The 21,749-nt window shown below is 36.6% G+C and overlaps 1 protein-coding gene and 3 pseudogenes across 2 annotated transcripts in view; 2 read left to right on the forward strand and 2 right to left on the reverse strand.

The window, feature by feature from the left end:
* The window catches only part of HMGCLL1 (3-hydroxy-3-methylglutaryl-CoA lyase like 1), a 142,093-nt gene that overhangs the window by 15,261 nt on the left and 105,083 nt on the right, over positions 1–21,749 (forward strand). The window contains exon 2 of one of the 2 annotated variants that reach the window (XM_088479742.1): positions 480–587. The gene's annotated coding sequence lies outside the window, so the exon portion shown is untranslated. Of the gene's footprint in view, positions 1–479; positions 588–21,749 lie in introns of those variants that run through there. The other variant, XM_088479741.1, reaches the window with a different exon arrangement.
* Positions 4,594–4,711, reverse strand: LOC148516620 (5S ribosomal RNA; annotated as a pseudogene).
* On the reverse strand, positions 9,713–9,831 carry LOC148516621 (5S ribosomal RNA; annotated as a pseudogene).
* LOC148516622 (5S ribosomal RNA) lies at positions 13,849–13,966 on the forward strand (annotated as a pseudogene).

Raw genomic sequence — 21,749 nt, forward strand, 5'->3', positions numbered from 1 at the left:
ACTTAACATTTAATTAGCATCTTCTAGAAGATAATAGCTAGAATCTGATTGGTTTCTATGGGCAACACCTCCACTTCTAAAAACTCTCACTTTAGTAAATTTACCCCAAAGATTTGATATATCAGCAATCTCACTGGCCTGAAGGCCGATTATTGTTTTGCAAGTTATTCTGCCACATTTTCAGCGAGTTTTAAACTTTCTGACTTTTACATTAGGCGAGTTGTATGTTTAGAAACATCCAGAGGGCTTGTTGGATATGGTGAGAAAAATTTACTTAGTGAAACACTTGTTTTTATGATGTTATATTTCGAGATATTTATTATTATGTGGAGAAATAAGATAATGTAAATGAAATAAAATGATGTGACTATATACTGTATAAAGTAATTGCAGTTGCAGCACATACTGTAGCTCTCACAAGCTAATTGACATGTTTATGTGAAAAATAATGCTAATAAACAAAATTTATTTTGTAATAGGCTTTTGTACCGACCAATATAAAAATTGAATTAATCAACCGACTTTCAGAAGCAGGTCTACCAGTTATAGAAGTCACTAGTTTTGTATCTTCAAAATGGGTACCACAGGTGAGTTACTCTTTTTCTTTTTGTATTCAATTGTAGCACATGCAGATTTCTAACTATAGTGCGCACAGACTTGTTACACTATCTTAATATAAGAGAATGAAATATGAAATAACATGGAACTGAGAAATAAAATACTAAGAGAAAGTAATAGCCAGTAGACAACAACAACTAGTCAAATGTATTTAAAGAAAATAGCCATAATTGTTTTTTCAATATATAGAAGGCCATTATACACATTCTGATTGCATGTGTGACTAAGGGGTCTATGTACTAAGCCTTGGAGAGAGATAAAGTGGATGGAGATAAAGTACCAACCAGTCAGCTCCTAACTTATGTATTTTCAAACACAGCCTGTAAAGTTAGAGTTGGGAGCTGCTTGGTTGGTACTTTATCTCTCTCCACTTTATCTATTTTCAAGGCTTAGTACATAGACCCCTAAATATCATTTCTGAATTGGTAAAAAAACATTTTAAATTAAGGTTACCTATACAGCCTATTGAACATTTATTCATAAAAGCCAGAACAAAAGGCAGGAGAGAATTAAAAAAGAATATAGACACATGTCCCCTCTGTGTAACAGAGAACTATACCACATTGCCTGTAGTTCATAAAACTGAGACCACCATGGTCCTGATTCTGAGCCGCACACAATCCGCGGGCAATGCCGATGTTTATGTAGTTGAGTGTTTTTTTGCACTCGTGCATAGGACAAACATTTCTGAAAACCTCTATGGTGCATGTGTTACACAGAGTGTATGCACAGAGGTGCTGTTGAGGTCAGTTCAGATGTTACCAGAAATGTGGAGGAGAAGTTAGGGGCGTTCCTGGGCGGTGACTGGGAGGCAGATAGTAGTGCTGGCAATGGCCATTTAGTGGACGTACTGTATTATGGGAGTGTCGTGACCATGTCAGTGCAATCGGCTGCGTTCAGGGATGCACAGATACAAGCCCTGGACGCTATTGTCATATTGTCAGGCCGAGAAATTGCAACTGATACAGGGATGGAGAAAGTTTCGATGGTGTGACCGATGGTGGCGTATAAGGACGCACCAACTAGCATTACAGCGTGCACGGACACAAAAAGTGGACATCACAGACCTTGCACATTCAGCCAAATGGTGGTACACAAGGGAAGGAGTTTGTAGCAGCATTTGAGTAAACTAGCAGACAGGCTACCGTCAATAGACACTGATGTGTGTGCTTTTGTATGCGACTCAGCATGAAGGCCCAATGTCTCTTTTGTGATGGGCTGATGTGAGGATCCTACTCCAGGTCTGTCTTGATCCCTGTCTCAATGCTACACACTCTAAGCCTGATTCTTAGTTGGACGTATCTTCAAATATAGAAGCAGCTTGCGGGTTCCAGTTATTTAGGTGCCATCAACCACAATATATCAATATGATAGCTAGTGTCACTTGTAGAACAAAGGTATAATCCTCAGTCGATGCAAAAGCAAACAGCACAGATTGAAACCAGAAGTTTCACCAATACTTCAGATAATACATAAACAAACACAGTTGTGATATCAATTCATATAGGTGCTTCTTTTGGAAGAAAAGTCTATATATATATATATATATATATATATATATATATATGATATCTCCATACTACCCTTTAAAGGAGTGAAATTGCAGGGGTACATGAAGATATGTAGCTTGTAGCATAAATATGATGCAGACTGATGTAATAAACCTGATTGCTGTATAACACAGCTAGGAATCACTGTGTCCAGTCCATTGAGGATCCCTCTGAGGAAACTATCATCGATAGAGAAACGCGTTAAGGACTTGTGGGGTACACTCCTTTTTACCCCTTATCCACGCATATCTGCAAAATATAATTGGAACCAGCTCACTTCTCATTAACTGCCATTAAACTCTAAAGAAGGAGCAGTGATTTCTACCTTGTGCCGAGCCCACAGTACAGCATGGAGTGTGCACTGACACAGCGAAACTGTGCTACAGAGCTCTGGGGAACAACGCGGCAAGCGATGCTTCACATCATGCTGCAGAAGTGGAGAAAAGTGTGCTTTTCACTGGGTAAGAATATCAGTAGCCCTATATATGAACAACATTGTATATATGGACTGGACACAGTGATTCCTAGCTGTATTATATAACAATACTTAAACAAACACAGTAGTGGTATCAATTCATATAGGTGCTTCTTTAGGAAGATAAGTCAAATAAGTTAACCCTGCATCAGGCGCAGCTGGCCTGACAGGCACCACAAAGCTGTTTTCACTCACCTCTCCGCCGCAAGGGGGCGCAGGGCCTTCCCCTCCTAGTACCTTCCTATCTTTAGGTGCTGTTTGAAACCCCCCTAGTCAGTTTTCCCCCCACCTGCGTGGAGTGCAGTAGTGACCTTCCTGGTCTCTCAGGCTCATTGCGCCCAAACTCGTCTGACTTTTGAAGGTACTTATTTTTTTTTATTTTCGCACAAATTTGTGTATTTTGCTCATTTTATGAATGAAAATTACAAAGGTTGTGGGTATTTTGCGGAAATATGTAGGTTTGTCCAGGGTGGCTTCTTAGGCACACTGTGCCTCTTAAAATTTGTATTTTTTGTTTTACTTGCTTTAAGGTTAATAAATGTGGTTTTGTGAACTTTGAAAAACTCTGAGAGCCAAAACGCGTTAGTGGGACTGGTGGAGACTTAGGCCCTATGTTGGTATACAAAGTGCTCCTTATCCGGATTATAGGAACACTGGCTATATGATTTTTTTCCCTGCCTTGGTCAAAAGGCCCCATTTGGTATGTAGGCATTTGTCTGTTATGTGTAAATAAATCATTAAGAATTACACTATGGAATATTTCTTTTAAAATTGATTTTGAGGAACTTGTGCTTATTGGAGAGGATCTATTTGTGGACATAGTCCAAATTCTGAAGATAAATTGAGGGAGGACAGACATCAGAAACTTAGATGTAAGTGGAGATATTGCAATTTTTTCATATCTACTCACATCTATCACATGGTCTGTTTCTCTCTTCTTGTTTAAGGAATAAAACTGAGGAAGAACAACATTAAAAAGTGGACATTAAGTCTTGTGATTGTTGTCTTTCATTTAAGTACTTATCTGCATAAATAATTTGGTCACCAATTTATATCCGATGTCACTATTCATAGATTGTCTTATAATCTGTTTTTTAATTATTTTTGATTGTGCAAAGATATCTGATATTTGTATCATTTATTGTCCTGCTGTTGGTGACATAGTTTTGATGTTTATTTTTCTGTTTTCTTGTTTTGACTGACCGTACAAAATAAAGAATTTGAAAAAAAAGTGGACATTATTTGAGTGGACTTTGAAGCCTGGGTATTGATCCACGAAGATTCCAGATCCACAGAATCTGATAAAGACTGTTTGGTACCCTAAAGAATTTGCGCTTGGTTTGTTATTATTGTATTGATATCTTTATATGTGGTGGGGACCACATTTTTTACCAAGCAGCATTTTTGATATTGTGTGCCCAGATTTTATATTCTATTTTGATGGTCTTGATACAGTTGATAGTTCTCCAGATCACAGTCCTCAACTCAATGTGATGAGATTAGGTATCAAGAACCCTGATTCTCCAACTAAATAGTTATTTAAAGTCCCAATTTTATCCTCTTCCTCCTCCTCCTCCTCATGAAGTATAACTCCCAACATGCAAAAGAATAGAGAGGAGGTAGGATAGTGTAAAATCATTTTATTGACAAGATAGTCTGAGATTATTCAAATGACAAATAAAGGTCAGCATAACAATGAGTAAAATGGACTCCTACCAGAGGGTTTTGAGACCTCGAAAACAGCGGTGTATATAGAAGTTATTACCTGGGCATTCCACCATCTGAATTCTAGGTATCTCCTTATCCACCTTGGCAGTGTCAATATCAGCTCCTCTCCAACATGTTTGGACCACAACAATGGTCTTTTTGAAGGTGGAGGAGCAAACAGTACTTCCTGGTATTTATTCCCAGGGCAGTCAATCCTGTGGATGTCCTCATCAAACATCCTTATATCTAAAGCACCTGGCATCCCAGATGGTCTCCCATCCAAGTACTAACCAGGCCCGACACTGCTTAGCTTCCAAGATCAGATGAGATTGGTCATGTCCAGTGCGGTGCGGCTGTAGATATATCAACAAATTTCTTATGTAAACATATCTCATAACCATTTTAAATAGTATAATAACATATATGTAAAAACAGGCATCCAAATTATCACATTATATATTACTCTTATATATAAAAACATATATTGTTTTACACACATTATTTATGTCCATTAAGTATACCTCCTATTGGTACTGCTAGGCATCCATCATATGTCCTCACACTATTACACTATTAACCCCGCTGACTCATGTCCCACGTTGCCTCATGATTCCGGCGTTTACTCTAACTCCATTACCGAGTTGATGTAACATGCACCCATTCGGAGGGTCTGATTAGATTCCCTTCCGCCCATGCTAGCCTGTGTGCATCATATGGGCTTCATCCCAGATCGGCGCTGCTGTCCGGGTGTTGTAACGTCAATAGTGACGTCACTTCCGCCAGCACCTGGCTTCATCTATAGTGACTACATTTTTTCCGCCCTAATACATCTGGGATTTTTTTCTCTTAATTTAAGCCCTGCTGTCTACTAGCAAATCCTTATGTCTGTTGTTATAGATAAATACTGAATGGAAGATAATAATTATAATGCGGTAATAAATACATAAAGATACATAAAAATAATATCAGAAATATATATTTATAGCGAACTATATAAAATCTAAAACATTGTAGGAAACTCCATAAAACCAATGTAATTAGAAGTGTGTGTTAACTGTCATGGAAAACTAAGAAACTTAAAAGCACTATTTCTTTGGAGAATCAGGGTTCTTGACACCTAATATCATCACATTGAGCTGAGGACTGTGATCTGGAGAACTGTATCAATAACATATTTATCTATTAATTTATTTGACTTATCTTCCTAAAAAAGCACTATATGGATTGATACCACTACTGTGTTTGTTTAAGTATTGTTGTATACAGCTAGGAATCCTTGTGTCCAGTCCATATATACAAGGCTGTTCATATATAGGGCTACTGATATTGTCACCCAGTGAAAAGCACACTTTTCTCCACTTCTGCAGCATGATGTGAAGCACCGCTTGCCGCGTTGTTCCCCAGAGCTCTGTAGCACAGCGCCGCTGTGCCAGTGCACACTCCATGCTGTACTGTGGGCTCGGAACAAGGTAGAAATCACTGCTCCTTCTTTAGAGATAATGACAGTTAATGAGAAGTGAGCTAGTTCCAATTATAATTTGCAGATATGCGTGGATAACTGGTAAAAAGGCGTGTACCCCACAAGTCCTCAACGCATTTCTCTATCGATGATAGTTTCCTCAGAGGGATCCTCAATGGACTGGACACAGTGATTCCTAGCTGTGTTATACAGCAATCAGGTTTATTACATCAGTCTGCATCATATTTATGCTACAAGCTACATATCTTCATTTACCCCTGCAATTTCACTCCTTTAAAGGGTAGTGTGGAGACCTATATATATATATATATATATATATATATATATATATATATATATATATATATACAAACACTGGATATACCCGTACTATTGACTGTGAGACCTTCAGGGATTTGTCTGAGCAAAATCTCTATTGCAGTGCTTTTGATACATTGAAAGGAGGAAAAGATACAACAAGTTCTATGTGCACAGAAGAGATACATTTGGCTAAAATGTGTTACTTTGCATGAAATTATTTCATATGAAACTCCTAAATATTATTATATCTGTGCAATATTGTTGCTTATATGTCTTTTATCTGGGATTATTGGTCCAGTTTTTCATGGACGATTTAATATACTATTAATAATAAATAATAATTATTCTAACGAAGAGTTGCAGATTGTATATTGTCTCTATTGGAGTTTAGGCGCTCTATTAGATTCATTACTAGCGGGTAGGATATTCACTTTAAAATCCCAGTCCCAATGCATAGGTCCTTCTCCTGGCCGGTGAGTGGACTGGTGGACACCATTCCTCCTGTTGATTACAACCTGATTCCATAGTCCGGCACAATTATGGGTCCAGGAAACTTGGCAGCCAGGGTTCAATTCCATCTGGTTATCCACATTTATTGTTTCACAACAAGACTTTATATATCTTCACATCGGTGCTATTATATACAAACTTAAACTATTTACATTTTTACTAATTTAAGACATGTTCTTACTTATTGTATTTTTTATAGTTTATAAACTCACATGATTGAATGTAATACTGCGGACCAGTGATCTGTAATTTCACAAGAGCAAATTTGTTTTTTATTTTTTTTATAGATTCAGACTCAGTCGCACACAGATGCAGGCCTGGTGACAAGGAGGTACTAAGGGTACACCTGTCCCAGGCCCCGATGTTCAGAGGGACCCTGAGGTTCAGGGGCAGAAAATGGGCCCCTCAAACTAAATGTTCTGGCTGCCCGTCCAGCGCATTCCGCAAATAGGCAAAAAATAAAATGATTAAAACGCCCCTACACCTCCCCCTTTCCTCTGCGCTGTCACTTGGCCTGGTCCTCTGGGCATATGAATGACGTTGCAGTGTGCATGATGCTGTCCCAGGCACCAGCTCTTCCATACCACTGCAGCACCTCGTTGTAGAGTGTAGACCTAACCGTAACTCCAGCTTGGGAGCAGGGAGTAACGCCGACCCCCGGTGACAGGTCAGTTCAAACACTCTCCCTGGATGTCAGTCTCCCCCAGGAGCCAGAGTTACTGAGCCTTTACCATGTATATATATATATATGCACAAAAGATGTGTGTATATATATATATATATATATATGTGTGTATATATAGTAGCACTCGTTGGACCGGCACTCCGCTGGACTATATGTAGAAATACTCCCGTGCCCGCAGAAAATAAATGTAAAAAATAGCACACACTGCGGCACTTGTAGATTTGGAGAATCATTTAATGTGTTCCTCACACATGATTGACCGATGTTTCGGAGCTGCACGCCCCTTTGTCAAGGTGAATAGAGAGAAAAGGTGTGTGTGTATATATATATATATATATATATATATGTGTGTACAGTATATATATATATATATATATATATATGTATAATATATATATATATATATATATATATATGTATCGAAGAACAGTTCAGGCGGCATGTGTGTATATATATCTATCTATATTTATAATTTGTGTGTATATATATATATATATATATATACTGTGTATATGTGTATATATATATATATATATATATATATATATATTTATATATAGAGCATATATGAGAGACTACAGCACCAATGAACTAAAAGAACACTTTGCTTTCTAAAAAAACATAATATATATATATATAAAATCAATATTCAAAACTCATAAAAAATCACAGGGAGATAAATATAAAGCACCAAAGATAAAAGCACTCCCTAATGGTATAGGTGTCAGCTCTACAGCAATGTGATAACAATGGTGATTTGTTAAAAAATTAAAATGGAGAAAGTGAAGCTGATAAAAAAATAATAAATACTTTGATACAGTGCTAAAGGAGCCATTAGAATAAATAAATAAATAATGTGCAAATGTGCAAGACTGAGATAATATGTGCAATAAATGCAAATAAATATATAAATATAATTTCAAAGTGTTATAAAGTGCATATAATATTATAGGAATGACAAATCTAAAAAAAATTAAAAAGGGTAATTTATTACAAATAACAGCTGACCCTAACGCATAGGGCAGTACAACCAATAATTTAATCTAAAATGGAGAAATGCAAATAAAAATTAAAAAGGGTAGGGATAAGGGATGAAGGGCTTATCTGGATCACAAATAGGTAAGTTCATGTGAGGCTGGAACCAGGAGTCTCCAACGCGTTTCGTCCATATGGTGGACTTCTTCAAGGGATGTAACACTCCTGTCAGGGACCTGATATGTATACCCCTTAAATAAGGATAATGGGAGGTGCTTAGAATTAATTATGACCACTTCCGGTTTTTACTAATAAAAAAAGTAATTCAAAAATCATGACTAATACATAGCCAAGGTAAAGTTCCTTTATATAAGTAAATTGCTTTCACAGTGTATGATTTTGGATGCTAGAACTCGTTTTCCGGTGTTTTTGGCGGAGTAAACCTGGTCGTCACATGATGTCTGCTTCATCATTTCTGCCCTGCTTGATGCAGCCTCTCGCGTCACTTCCGCCCATGCACTCGTGCTTCACCACTTGTCTGTGGTAGATCATCATCTGATGTCTGCTATATCATATCCGCCCAGCTGTGTGTAGCCTCTCGCGTCACTTCCGCCCATACATGATGATATCATCATGTTGCTAGCGGCCATATTGCTACACTTTCATTTGATTTCAGACAGCGGACATCTTGGTACTCCACTTTATATCAACATCGCGGCTATTTAAGCCTTCAAACATACGATTTTCGCTGGAGATGTCTCACTGTATTTTAAGTATAAACATCTATTGGTACCTACATAATATAATAAAAAATAAAATTACTATTATGTTTATGGGTACAGGTTTATAAATATTCCCATGTACTGCTAGTATGTTACTTTACATTGTACATAGGTGTTATCAAATACACAGAATTATGAAAGACATATTAAATAATTAAAGACACGAAAAATACTAATAAAATAATTTAGACATAAATAATTATCAGATATAATTAAAACCAAGATGGTATTATATCATATATTACTAATTTCTAAAAATTGGAAAAGGAGGCACAGTAACATGAAATATAATAATTAGTATTTCTATAAATACAGGTATAAATTTATATTTTAAATAGGTAAAATTTTTTAAAATTATTTAAAAATATATATATATTCTCCACATCGATTAAACTACAAAATAGTGGGATCTCTGGAGGAAAATCCTTGTACTAAAATCCAGCATTAAAGGCCTTTAGTTGATTCCTTCAAATTAATCCATATAGATGATATCAGTTGGTCCTTCTGATCCTGAGTCGTCTTTAAATTCATCAAATGGCCAATGAGGTTATCAGATGAGATTGATTTCATAAGGCGTTCTTGGTCAATAAGTGTTCAGATTATGACGGAATATTTTTCAGTCTCAACCTGGGACTACAGTACCTGGTATTCCCCAGAGGTCCCCCATCCAGGTACTAACCAGGCCCAACGTTGCTTAGCTTCCAAGATCAGATGAGATCAGGCACTTAAAACGAGGTATGACTGTAGATAACTATGAGACTTTGAAATTACCGTCTATGTTGAATCACAAAAAAGGTTCTATCTCGTAGCTGCCATTGAAGCCTCGTGGAATCAAGGTATCAAGTTCAAAGATCCAGTACACTTCTCGTCTAGATAATTTATTTGCCAGATCTCCTTCTCTCTCTCCAGTTTGTACATGTTCAATGGCCTTGAAAGTTAGATCGTCAGGATTAGAATTATGATGCTGTAAAAAATACCTTGAAACCGTGTGTCCCTCAACTTTATTTCTGATATTCCGGATGTGTTCTTGTATCCTCAATTTAAGTGGTCATTTAGTCTTACCTACATACTTAATGCTGCATGTGCACTCTAAAAGGTAAATAACTGATGTGTACTTGCAGTTAAGATGATGCTTAATTAGATATTTTTTGTTATTTGAAGAGTTATTAAAGGTTCTTCTTTGTCTGTGTATATATTTACAGACAATACATTTTCCACACTTATAGCATCCTGGGCAGATATGAAATGTTTTGGAGCAGTTGTATTCTTTAACATACTTGGTGCAAGTATATCTTTAAGGTTTTTTGCTTTTTTAAAAACAATAGGAGGTTTCTTTGGAAGAGCTTCTTTTAGAACCGGATCCATCATTATAATTTTCCAGTGTTTGGTGAGAGTATTTCTAATTTTGTTTTCATGAGCATTGAACGTGGTAATGAAGGGAATGATATTTGTTTCCTCGTTGGTATTTTTTTCTTTATATACCAGTAAGTCACGTCTCTCTAGGGATTGAGACTTGGCAGCAGCTCCAGTTAGAACTCTAGTTGGATAATCTTTTTAAATGAACCTGGTGCTGTAAAGTTGTATTTGTTCCTCACATACGGTTGGTTCACTGCAGTTCCTCTTAATTCTGTGAAATGTTGAATAAGGAATGTTCTCTTTCCACTTTCTGAGATGACCACTCTTGTAATCAAGGTAACTGTTAGTGTCTACCTTTTTTACAAAGTTCTTTGTATGAATCTCTTTCCCTTCTTTTAAAATCAAATCTAAAAATTCAATGGAGACTTCATTCATGCAGGATGTAAATGTTAGATTCATATTGTTTTTAGCAATGTGATTTAAAAACAAATTAAAACTCTCTTTTAGTCCTTCTCATATTAATAAAATCATTAATATATCGTTTATACAGTATGATATTTTTTTTGAATGGGTTATTATCATCAACATATTCCTTTTCCCAACATCCCATAAATAGGTTCGCGAAGCTTGGTGTGAAAATGGTCCCCATTGCAGTACCACAAATCTGTTGCTAAAATTTGTCTAAAAACTTAAAATAATTGTGGTTTAGAATAAAAGCCATAATATCACATATAAATTCTTTGTGTATGTTACTTATTGATGGATCCATCTCAAGTAATTCCCTACATGCATTGATCCATTTTTGATGCTCAATGCATGTATACAGTGATTGTACATCTATTGTCACCCAAATGTAAGAATCCTTCCACTCCAATTTCTCTAAAATCTGTATTATGTTCGTAGTATCTTTAAGGTAAGATTGTAATTCCCTCATATACTTGCACAAAAAAATGTCCACACACTCATATAAGTGTGACGTTAGTGAATCTATTCCTGCAATAATAGGTCTCCTGGGTGGATTAATCATGAATTTATGTATTTTCAGGAGGAAGTAAAAAATGGGGGTGGTGGGATTGGTGACAAGAAGGTATTGGAATTCATCCTTAGTTAGGATGCCATTGCATAGACCATATACCAATAATGTTCTTCATTATTCTATATAATTCTCCATAGGATCACTTAAAAGCAGGCTGTATGAGTTAGTATCTCCTAGGAGTCTATGGGATTCTTAAGTATAGTATGATCGGTCCATAATGACCAATCCCCCCCTTTATCAGCTTGCTTGATAACAATATCATGATTCCTTTGTAAATTCTTAAGTGCTTCTTTTTCTTTGTTCTTTAAATTGCACTTGATCGTTGGTTGTGGGTCCACATCACATAAATCCTTTTTGACCAATTCATAAAATACATTCAAATGATTACCTTTGGATAGTATTTTGACTAACCCTTGAGTCCTGATTTTGATGTATTTTCACTAAAACTTCTAATTATTCAATCGTCTTTTTAAAAAAAATGTCTTTTAAGAGTTAAATTCCTCACAAATTTATTAAGATCAATGAATGTCTGGAATTTATTCATGTTGCTAGAAGGTGCAAATGTTAATCACTTACTTAATAGGTCAGTTTCAGACTTGGTTAATACGTGCTTTGATAGATTGAATATCCCTTTTTCTTTTGGATCCGTTACATGTTCCTCCTTTTGTAAATTCTTCCTCCTTCCTCCTTTTGTTCCTCGTCTTCTCTTATTCTTCTTGTCATAGGAGACGCCAGCATGGTTGTCTCTTTGAAAACTATCTTGGGTTCGGTGGGTGGTGGTCCAGGCCTCACATACTTGCGCATTTTTTTGTGCAAGTATGTGAGGGATTTACCATCTTACCTCAAATATACTATGAATATACTACAGATTTTAGAGAAATTGGAGTGGAAGGATTCTTACATTTGGGCGACAATAGGCGTACAATCCCTGTATACATGCATTGAGCATCAAAAAGGGATCAATGCATGTAGGGAATTTCTTGAGATGGATCCATCAATAAGTAACATACACAAAGAATTTATGTGTGATATTATGGCTTTTATTCTAAACCACAATTATTTTAAGTTTTTAGATAAATTTTATCAACAGATTTGTGGTACTGCAATGGGGACCATTTTCGCACCAAGCTTCGCGAACCTATTTATGGGATGTTGGGAAAAGGAATATGTTTATGATTATAACCCATTCAAGAAAAATATCATACTGTATAAACGATATATTGATGATATTTTATTAAGATGGGAAGGACCCAAAGAGAGTTTTAATTTGTTTTTAAATCACATTGCTAAAAACAATATGAATCTAAAATTTACATCCTGCATGAATGAAGTCTCCATTGAATTTTTAGATTTGATTTTAATAGGAGAAGGGAAAGAGATTCATACAAAGAACTTTGTAAAAAGGGTAGACACTAACAGTTACCTTCATTACAAGAGTGGTCATCTCAGAAAGTGGAATAAGAACATTCCTTATTGAACATTTCACAAAATTAAGAGGAACTGCAGCGAACCAACCATATGTGAGGAACAAATACAACTTTACAGCACCAGGTTCATTGAAAAAGATTATTCAACTAGAGTTCTAACTGAAGCTGCTGCCAAGACTCAATCCCTAGAGAGACGTGACTTACTGGTATATAGAGAAAAAAATACTAATGAGTAAACAAATATCATTCCCTTCATTATCACGTTCAATGCTCATGAAAACAAAATTAGAAATACTCTCACCAAACACTGGAAAATTATAATGATGGATCCGGTTCTAAAAGAAGCTCTTCCAAAGAAACCTCCTATTGTTTTTAGAAAAGCAAAAAACCTTAAAGATATACTTGCACCAAGTATGTTAAAGATTACCACCACTCCAAAACATACCACATTTCATATCTGCCCAGGATGCTATAAGTGAGGTAAATGTATTGTCTGTAAATATATACACAGACAAAGAAGAACCTTTAATAACTATTTCAAATAACAAAGAATATACAATTAAGCATCATCTTAACTGCAATTCCACATCAGTTATTTATCTTTTAGAGTGCACATGCGGCATTAAGTATGTAGGTAAGACTAAATGACCACTTAAATTGAGGATACAAGAACACATCCGGAATATCAGAAATAAAGTTGAGGGACACACGGTTTCAAGGCATTTTTTACAGCATCATAATTCTAATCCTGACAATCTAACTTTCAAGGCCATTGAACATGTACAAACTGGAGAGAGAAGAGGAGATCTGGCAAATAAATTATCTAGATGAGAAATGTACTGGATCTTTGAACTTGATACCTTGACTCCACGAGGCTTCAATGACAGCTACTAGATAGAACCTTTTTTGTGATTCAACATAGACGGTAATTTCAAAGTCTCATAGTTATCTACATCATACCTCATTTTAAGTGCCCAATCTCATCTGATCTTGAAAGCTAAGCAACGTTGGGCCTGGTTAGTACCTGGATGGGGGACCTATGGGGAATACCAGGTACTGTAGTCCCAGGTTGAGACTGAAAAATATTCCATCATGATCTGAACACTTATTGACCAAGAACGCCTTATGAAATCAATCTCATCTGATAACCTCGTTGCCCATTTGATGAATTTAAAGACGACTCAGGATCAGAAGGACCAACTGATATCATCTATATGGATTAATTTGAAGGATTTAACTTTAATGTTGGATTTTAGTACAAGGATTTTCCTCCAGAGATCCCACTATTTTGTAGTTTAATTCATGTGGAGAATATATATATTTCTTTACAATTTTAAATTTTTTTACATATTTAAAATATATATTTAGATATTTGTAGAAATATGTATTTATAGAAATATTAATTATTATATTTCATGTTACTGTGCCTCCCTTTCAATTTTTAGTAATATATGATATAATACCATCTTGGTTTTAATTATATTTGATAATTATTTATGTCTAAATTATATTATTAGTATTTCTCATGTCTTTAATTATTTAATATGTCTTTCATAATTCTGTGTATTTGATAACACCTATGTGCAATGGAAAGTAACATACTAGCAGTACTTGGGAGTATTCATAAACCTGTACCCATAAACATAATAGTAATATTATTTTTATTATATTATGTAGGTACCAATAGATGTTTATACGTAAAATACAGTGAGACATCTCCAGCGAAAATCGTATGTTTGAAGGCTTAAATAGCCGTGATGTTGATATAAAGTGGAGTACCAAGATGTCCACCATCTGAAATCAAATGAAAGTGTAGCAATATGGCCGCTAGCAACATGATGATATCCTCACGTATGGGCGGAAGTGACGTGAGAGGCTACACACAGCCGGGCAGAAATGATATAGCGGACATCAGATGATGATCTACCACAGACAAGTGGTGAAGCACGAGTGCATGGGCGGAAGTGACGCGAGAGGCTGCATCAAGCAGGGCAGAAATGATGAAGCAGACATCATGTGATGACCAGGTTTACTCCGCCAAAAACACCGGAAAACGAGTTCTAGCATCCAAAATCATACACTGTGAAAGCAATTTACTTATATAAAGGAACTTTACCTTGGCTATGTATTAGTCATGATTTTTGAATTACTTTTTTTATTAGTAAAAACCGGAAGTGGTCATAATTAATTCTAAGCACCTCCCATTATCCTTATTTAAGGGGCATATATATCAGGTCCATGACAGGAGTGTTACATGCCTTGAAGAAGTCCACCATATGGACGAAACGCGTTGGAGACTTCTGGTTCCAGCCTCACATGAACTTACCTATTTGTGATCCAGAAAAGCCCTTCATCCCTTATCCCTACCCTTTTTAATTTTTATTTGCATTTCTCCATTTTAGATTAAATTATTGGTTGTACTGCCATATGTGTTAGGGTCAGCTGTTATTTGTAATAAATTACCCTTTTTAATTTTATCTATATTTGTCATTCCTATAATAGTATATGCACTTTATAACACTTTGAAATTATATTTATATATTTATTTGCATATATTATCTCAGTCTTGCACATTTGCACATTTATTTATTTATTCTAATGGCTCATTTAGCACTGTATCAAAGTATTTATTAGCACATTGGTCGCTTTTTTATCAGCTTCACCTTCTCTCTCTCTCTCTCTTTATATATATATGGAAAAGGATGGCACTCACCAGTAGAATTGCAGCTTATTTAATATGTCAAAAAATAGACAGTAGGCTTACATACAGGCAATGTTTCGGTCCCCAAATGGACCTTTCTCAAGCAATCAAGCCTTGAATTTCACATAGACAGTAAGTTACAGTTCCCCGTGAACAGAAGTCCTACTTACCCGACACCAAGCGTGCTCTTAAATGCTGTCCTCATGGCGCTGTATCCCGCTTGCGGACCGCGTGCGTTCCACATGCTGAAACGCATCACCTGGAAGTCAGATCACGTGATGTCCGCCGTATAAACAGCGGTGATTATCTACATATCGTCACAAGACTCATGTCTCTAGTGACGAACTACCACAATAGCCCGCCCATGTATTAGCAACAGTCAGGGCACATGATAATTATAGACTATAATACCTTAAATCGATCAAGATTAGTGTTTATATTAAATAGAATCACAGGACTGAGACAGCAGCATATTATTAATTATGGCCCTAGAGGAAACAGCAATCCCAGAGGTCAATGAGTGCCAGTACCCTTATATACCCATCTCGACTACATATCAATATCCATACAAACAGTGACACAAAATAAAACAACTCAAATAATTCAGCTGACAAAAATACAGCTATAATATACAAATTTAGCAATAAAATCAGTGTGTTAAAAATAACACTATACTGAGGACGAACCTCAGTATATATATATACCAGTGGAGTACTGTATTAGCCCAAACAATTATTACTAGAAAAAAGTGACTTGTCAGAAAGTCTAGATATGGCCACATATCAACTTGGCAAAAAAGCATGGAGTGTATTATGTTCATTTAACCCCTTCGGTGAAATCGTATCCAGTCTATGTATCCAACGTGCCTCAAGTTTATGTAGCATCAACTCACAATTGCCATCTCTTGGATGTGGCAGAACCCAGTCAATCAATCTACATCTCAGGGATGATAACTGGTGGTTACTTCTCTGCCAATGTCTGGCTACTGGTTTATCCGATGAACCTGAGGCAATGGCGGCACGTATCGAGCTCCTATGGTTTGCCATACGCTCTCTAAAGTTCCGAGTCATTAGGCCCACATAAACCAGTCCGCATGGACATATAATCATATAAATGACATGGTCCAATGTACAGTACAGATTGTGTACAATCCTTATCGGTTTACCACTATGGGGGTGTGGAAATGTCACACCTGTCCATAGCTAGCGACAGGTCACACAATTAGGGCACCTGAAGCATCCCTTCCTTGTTGACTTCAGCCAATTGTCACTATGTCCATCATCGGGCTGGCTTAATGGTCACATCAAAAGTTGTTTTAAGTTGGGGGCCTTGCCTGTAAACCATAATTGGTGGATGCTGCATATTCTTTTTTAGCACAGGGTCTGTTGCCAATATAGGCCAATTCCGTCTAAGAGATTTATTAATTTGGCTTGCTTTGTTGTCATATCTACTGGTATAAATCATCCTTTTGGGCCTAGGAACCACATCAGTTTTAGGTGTACTAGCTAGTTTAGATCGTGCTTTAAGAAAACACCTCTCAGCAGTAGAGCGCGTATATCCGCGTTCAATAAAATGTGCTTTCATATCCAGAATCTGTTGTTCAGCGATCTCTTCTTCCGAATTCAGTCTCAGAACTCTTAAAAACTGTGAGATCGGCAGACTCTCCTTCAATCTTGGTGGATGTTGACTTGTGGCATAAAGTAACATATTGCGATCCATCTTCTTGCTAAATAGTGTTGTACACAATTTGCCATCTTTCTTATAGACAGTCACGTCCAAAACACTGATACGCTCTTTATTGATGTTAGCAGTGAATTTTATTGGGCTTGCTAACATATTGAGTTCATCTATCATCTTCCAAAATCTCTCCTCTTTGTCACCCCATACCACAAATATATCATCAATAAAACGACAGTACCGTAGAATTGCATGGCCAATGTGTGTGTATATATATATATATATATATAAAATCACCCTCTGGGATGGGGTTGAGGGATGGGAGGAGGGGGGCCCAGAGATATTGAATGTACCGGGCCCCAAGATTGATGTTGCCGGCCCTGCACAGATGTACAAATGTCCCACATGAAATTGGTCTGTGTAATCTATCAATGTAGTTTTGTTGCGCCGTTGTTTTATTTATGCATATAAGACTCACATTTTGAGCAAGAAAGACACTCTGGGCCTGATTCAGAGCCGCTTGTAAGAGGCCGCTCGTTCGCTCTGAGCGATGTTCGCACAACTGCGCATGCATATGGGTCATAATGCGTATGCGCAAACCAGTCATTGCGGTCGGAAATCGTGCGCTCGCAAAACAGCGAGGGGCTGCTAATTTGATTGACAGAATGTACCGTTTGTGGGTGGTAACAGGGTAAGGTGCTTGAAAACGGGGGAGTGGAGATCCAAACGCAGGTGTGCCTAACGGTAAAAAGGGCGTTTAGTGGGAGTGCATAATTAGTAAAGGAGCGTCATCGACCACGTCACTTGGTTGTCTTTTAGCCTGAACTGCTCGCAGTGATTGCGGTAGGAAAATCCTGCCACAACCACTGCGAGCAGTTCAGATGCCTTTCAATGTTCCCGATTAATCTAATAAATACCAGAGATGATGTGTGTTGCGAACGGCAAAGGGGCATCTTTACAAAATAGCTAGTGCATTTTTAGTTCGCTCGCTCAGACATAGAGGCGTCAACAAACCGCAAAGAGCGAGCACTCAATTTAAATAGCCGGCCCCTTTTTTGAAATGACCGTCCGCAAATAGCATCCTGGTCTGAATCAGGCCCACTGTGTGCCGAGAGGGGCTATTTGGTCCAAATGAAACTACAGTGTAAGAGAATACATCTGTATTTGTTTTTGTGACACTGAAACAATTGTGAGGCTGTGTTTAAACTTAAGGAAGGTGCTTTATGAAATAGTATTAATATTAATTTATTTTAAGCCTTGTTTAGGGAGTGTCTCAGATAATATGATTTCATGCACAAGCTGTTTCTAATAATATTGTTACTGTATCTTACATTTATGGTCAACTCCTACTCCTGTTTCTATGACCTTTACTTGTGACACACAAAATAAATATAATATGCACAAAGTTAAAAAAACAATAACAAAAAATACATTAATCAGTATATGATACTGTATGTGCAGTGACAACATTTCTCAATACACTTGAAAATGTAGTAAAAGATATACACAGAGAGAAAATAATATTCTACAAGATAGGAACCCAAAGCTGACAAGGTTAAAGGTTTAGTGGTCCGAACAATAAGCTTTGTAATTCATTTCACGTTGGAGTTTTTGGTTTATTGAACATCTAGCAATAGGCGGAAGGAAAGGTTAACCCAGAGGTTAGAGAAAAGATACTCTCCAACTCAGATAACACTTTAATTTAAGTGACAAAGAACAATGCCTTTGGGTGTGAGATATGATGTTTTAAGAAAACACATGGACTTTTTTTTTCTATATTTGAACAATTAAGTACACTTAGATACTGCAACTTATGTGCAACATCCTTTTACTTAAAAAGCATTAAATTTAACGTTACCAGATCAACTAATTAATCAGGAACACCTATAGACAGTGACTTTTGGAGCCGGGGCCCCCCTGCATATCATAAGTTGGGCTGCACCTCTTTCCACAAGGCTGTTGGAATATGTTATAGACTGTAATTAGAGTCCAGCTTAATGTTTACCATCATGAAAAATTTGTTACTATACTGTAAGAAAGATAAATAATATAGATCTCAATAATATCTAAAATATGGAATTTATCATATTTTTTTCAATAAAAAATAAAATATAAAATAGCTCAACAAATAATATTTTGAATCGATGAGCTACAGAACTTGAAATTGAACATATGTCATAAATTTAGTATGCTGATAATAAATACAAACATAAGCAGCATGCTTCTCAAAAACATAAATGTAGTTAATGATACTGGACACAACACTTGAAAAACAGTAATTATAAAAATACAGCTGCACTGAACCAACCAATCACAGTATTTCAAAGAACAGAGGACATAGCATTTTTTATGGAGAAAATTAACTAATTAATAATGTAATTTTACCTCATCATACAGTACTATACAGCTGAACAGTCTTGATTTATAGATGCAAAAAGTGGTAAATTTACAAAGTGTCTGAAAGTGGACATAGTTGGGTAGGTTTGGGCATATTTTGGGTGTATCAAGGTATGTTTTCATGAATTTGGGGGTGGGCTCATTTAGTACTGATTTTGCCTGGATAATTAATATACATTGATCCTCTATCAGTAAACAAGCAGTTGTGGGCTGGCCATAATTATGTCGACTTTCCAATCACCAATAATTTCCTGTGCTAAGTGTACCTCAAAGTGTGCACCAGGAAGTAACCACCTGCAGATACTTTGTAGAGGCATGATGGGGGACAAGGCTAATATTAGCTGAAACAAAGGGTGACTCACATACTCATCTTCCCATTCCCACAGGCTAATCAGTGATATATTACTCTGACTGCATTGTCATAGAGTCACAAAAGTATGAATGACACATCTTATACAAAAACATTGTAATAAAATGTATACATGGGTATCCATACAGTATTTATACATTTTAATTTACCCATGTCTTAACTATAAACCATATTTTAACCTGCGCATGTTTCGTTCGCTCGCTCAGACATAGAGGCGTCAACAGACCGCAAAGAGCGAGCGCTCAATTTAAATAGCCGGCCCCTTTTTCTGAACGACCGAGCGCAAATAGCGTCCGGCTCTGAATCAGGCCCTCTGTCCTGTCAGTGTCACATTAGCCTAGTGTGGTGATACAGAATGGCTCCTGTGCAGCTACATTGCGTGCACATAAAGTGTAAACAAAAACGAACAAAAAAGATCTCATTGCGAGTAGATGGCACATGTGCAATAATGTCTGACAATGGGACTGGTAAATAAGAATAGCGTCATCTTCATATGGCGCTATGTGTAACACTCACCTTTTCATTGCTTAGTAAGGGCCCAACACACTTTACCACCATAGCTGGCTTTGGTGGTGACATTATTGTCAAGGCACTGCTGGAGTAATCTATAATTTCTCCACAGTCTAACTTTTAACACATTTTGGAAAATCAGTAATAATTAGAGCAGTTTGGTTTTGGGTCGTATCTTCCCATCAAGTTTGGATCTGAGAACGAGGCAAAACATCATCTTTCATGGACATATGTGGCGGTTTGTCCCGTGAAAGATGACGTTTTGCCTCATTCAGAGATCCAAACTTGGCGGGAAGATCCGAGCCAAACCCGAACCGCTCATTTCTAGTAATAACCACTTTTCTGTGAAAACTCCAAGAAAGAGGTTACTAATGCTTCATACATTTGCCCTTAACATTCTTATGGCGTCATTGGGGTTTCAATGACAGTCATCATATTATTCTGTATACCTAAAATATGAGATGAAACTAATCACATTCCCATGGCCACAAAATTTGATGTAGGTCCCATATTCTCAAATAACACAATATCCAGGCTTACAAGTAGGCATTTTATAAACAGAATACAATACAGAGCTGGGGAATATTTCAATAGAAATGCTATATGGCTTGTTTCAGAAAGGTTATTGAAAAGATAACTGGTTTCATTGTCTTGGTTGTCACACCACACTTGGCCTCTGGCCATCAGAGTACCTTGTTTGGATTGTAAAACTATAGCTGTTGTGACAACTTTTGTGTTTTCATTATTGATGATTAGTATGAGCTCCTCTTGTTATATGGGCTCTGTTTTTATCTAGTTATTTTTTTCTTTTTAATTATTTTTGAATGGTAATGGGTGAATTATAGTTTTCCAGTCACTATGTTGTCTTTGTTTAGGAAATTTATTTGTTGGGGTCCAGTCACTGTTTGAATGTGAAGTTGTGGCTATATTCATTTTAGTATTCCTTTCCAACTGCAACCACAATGAGGCATGGACTATATCGGTTGTATAATAAATAGTCCCCTTGCAGGCAAGATGCATTCCATCAGGTATATGATAAAAGTGTCAGTAGAATAGCTATTACATTCACCACAGTGATAAATGATGACTAGTCTTAGCCTATCTTTTTAAGCTATGACACCATTTGTGGGCTCCTCATGCTTTAAAATCTAGAATTGCCCATCGCACATTATCTGTTTTAATACCTTTTTAGA

The sequence above is a fragment of the Taudactylus pleione genome, unplaced genomic scaffold (genome assembly GCF_031769625.1).
Source record: "Taudactylus pleione unplaced genomic scaffold, aTauple2 ptg000244l, whole genome shotgun sequence".
NCBI lineage: Eukaryota > Metazoa > Chordata > Amphibia > Anura > Myobatrachidae > Taudactylus > Taudactylus pleione.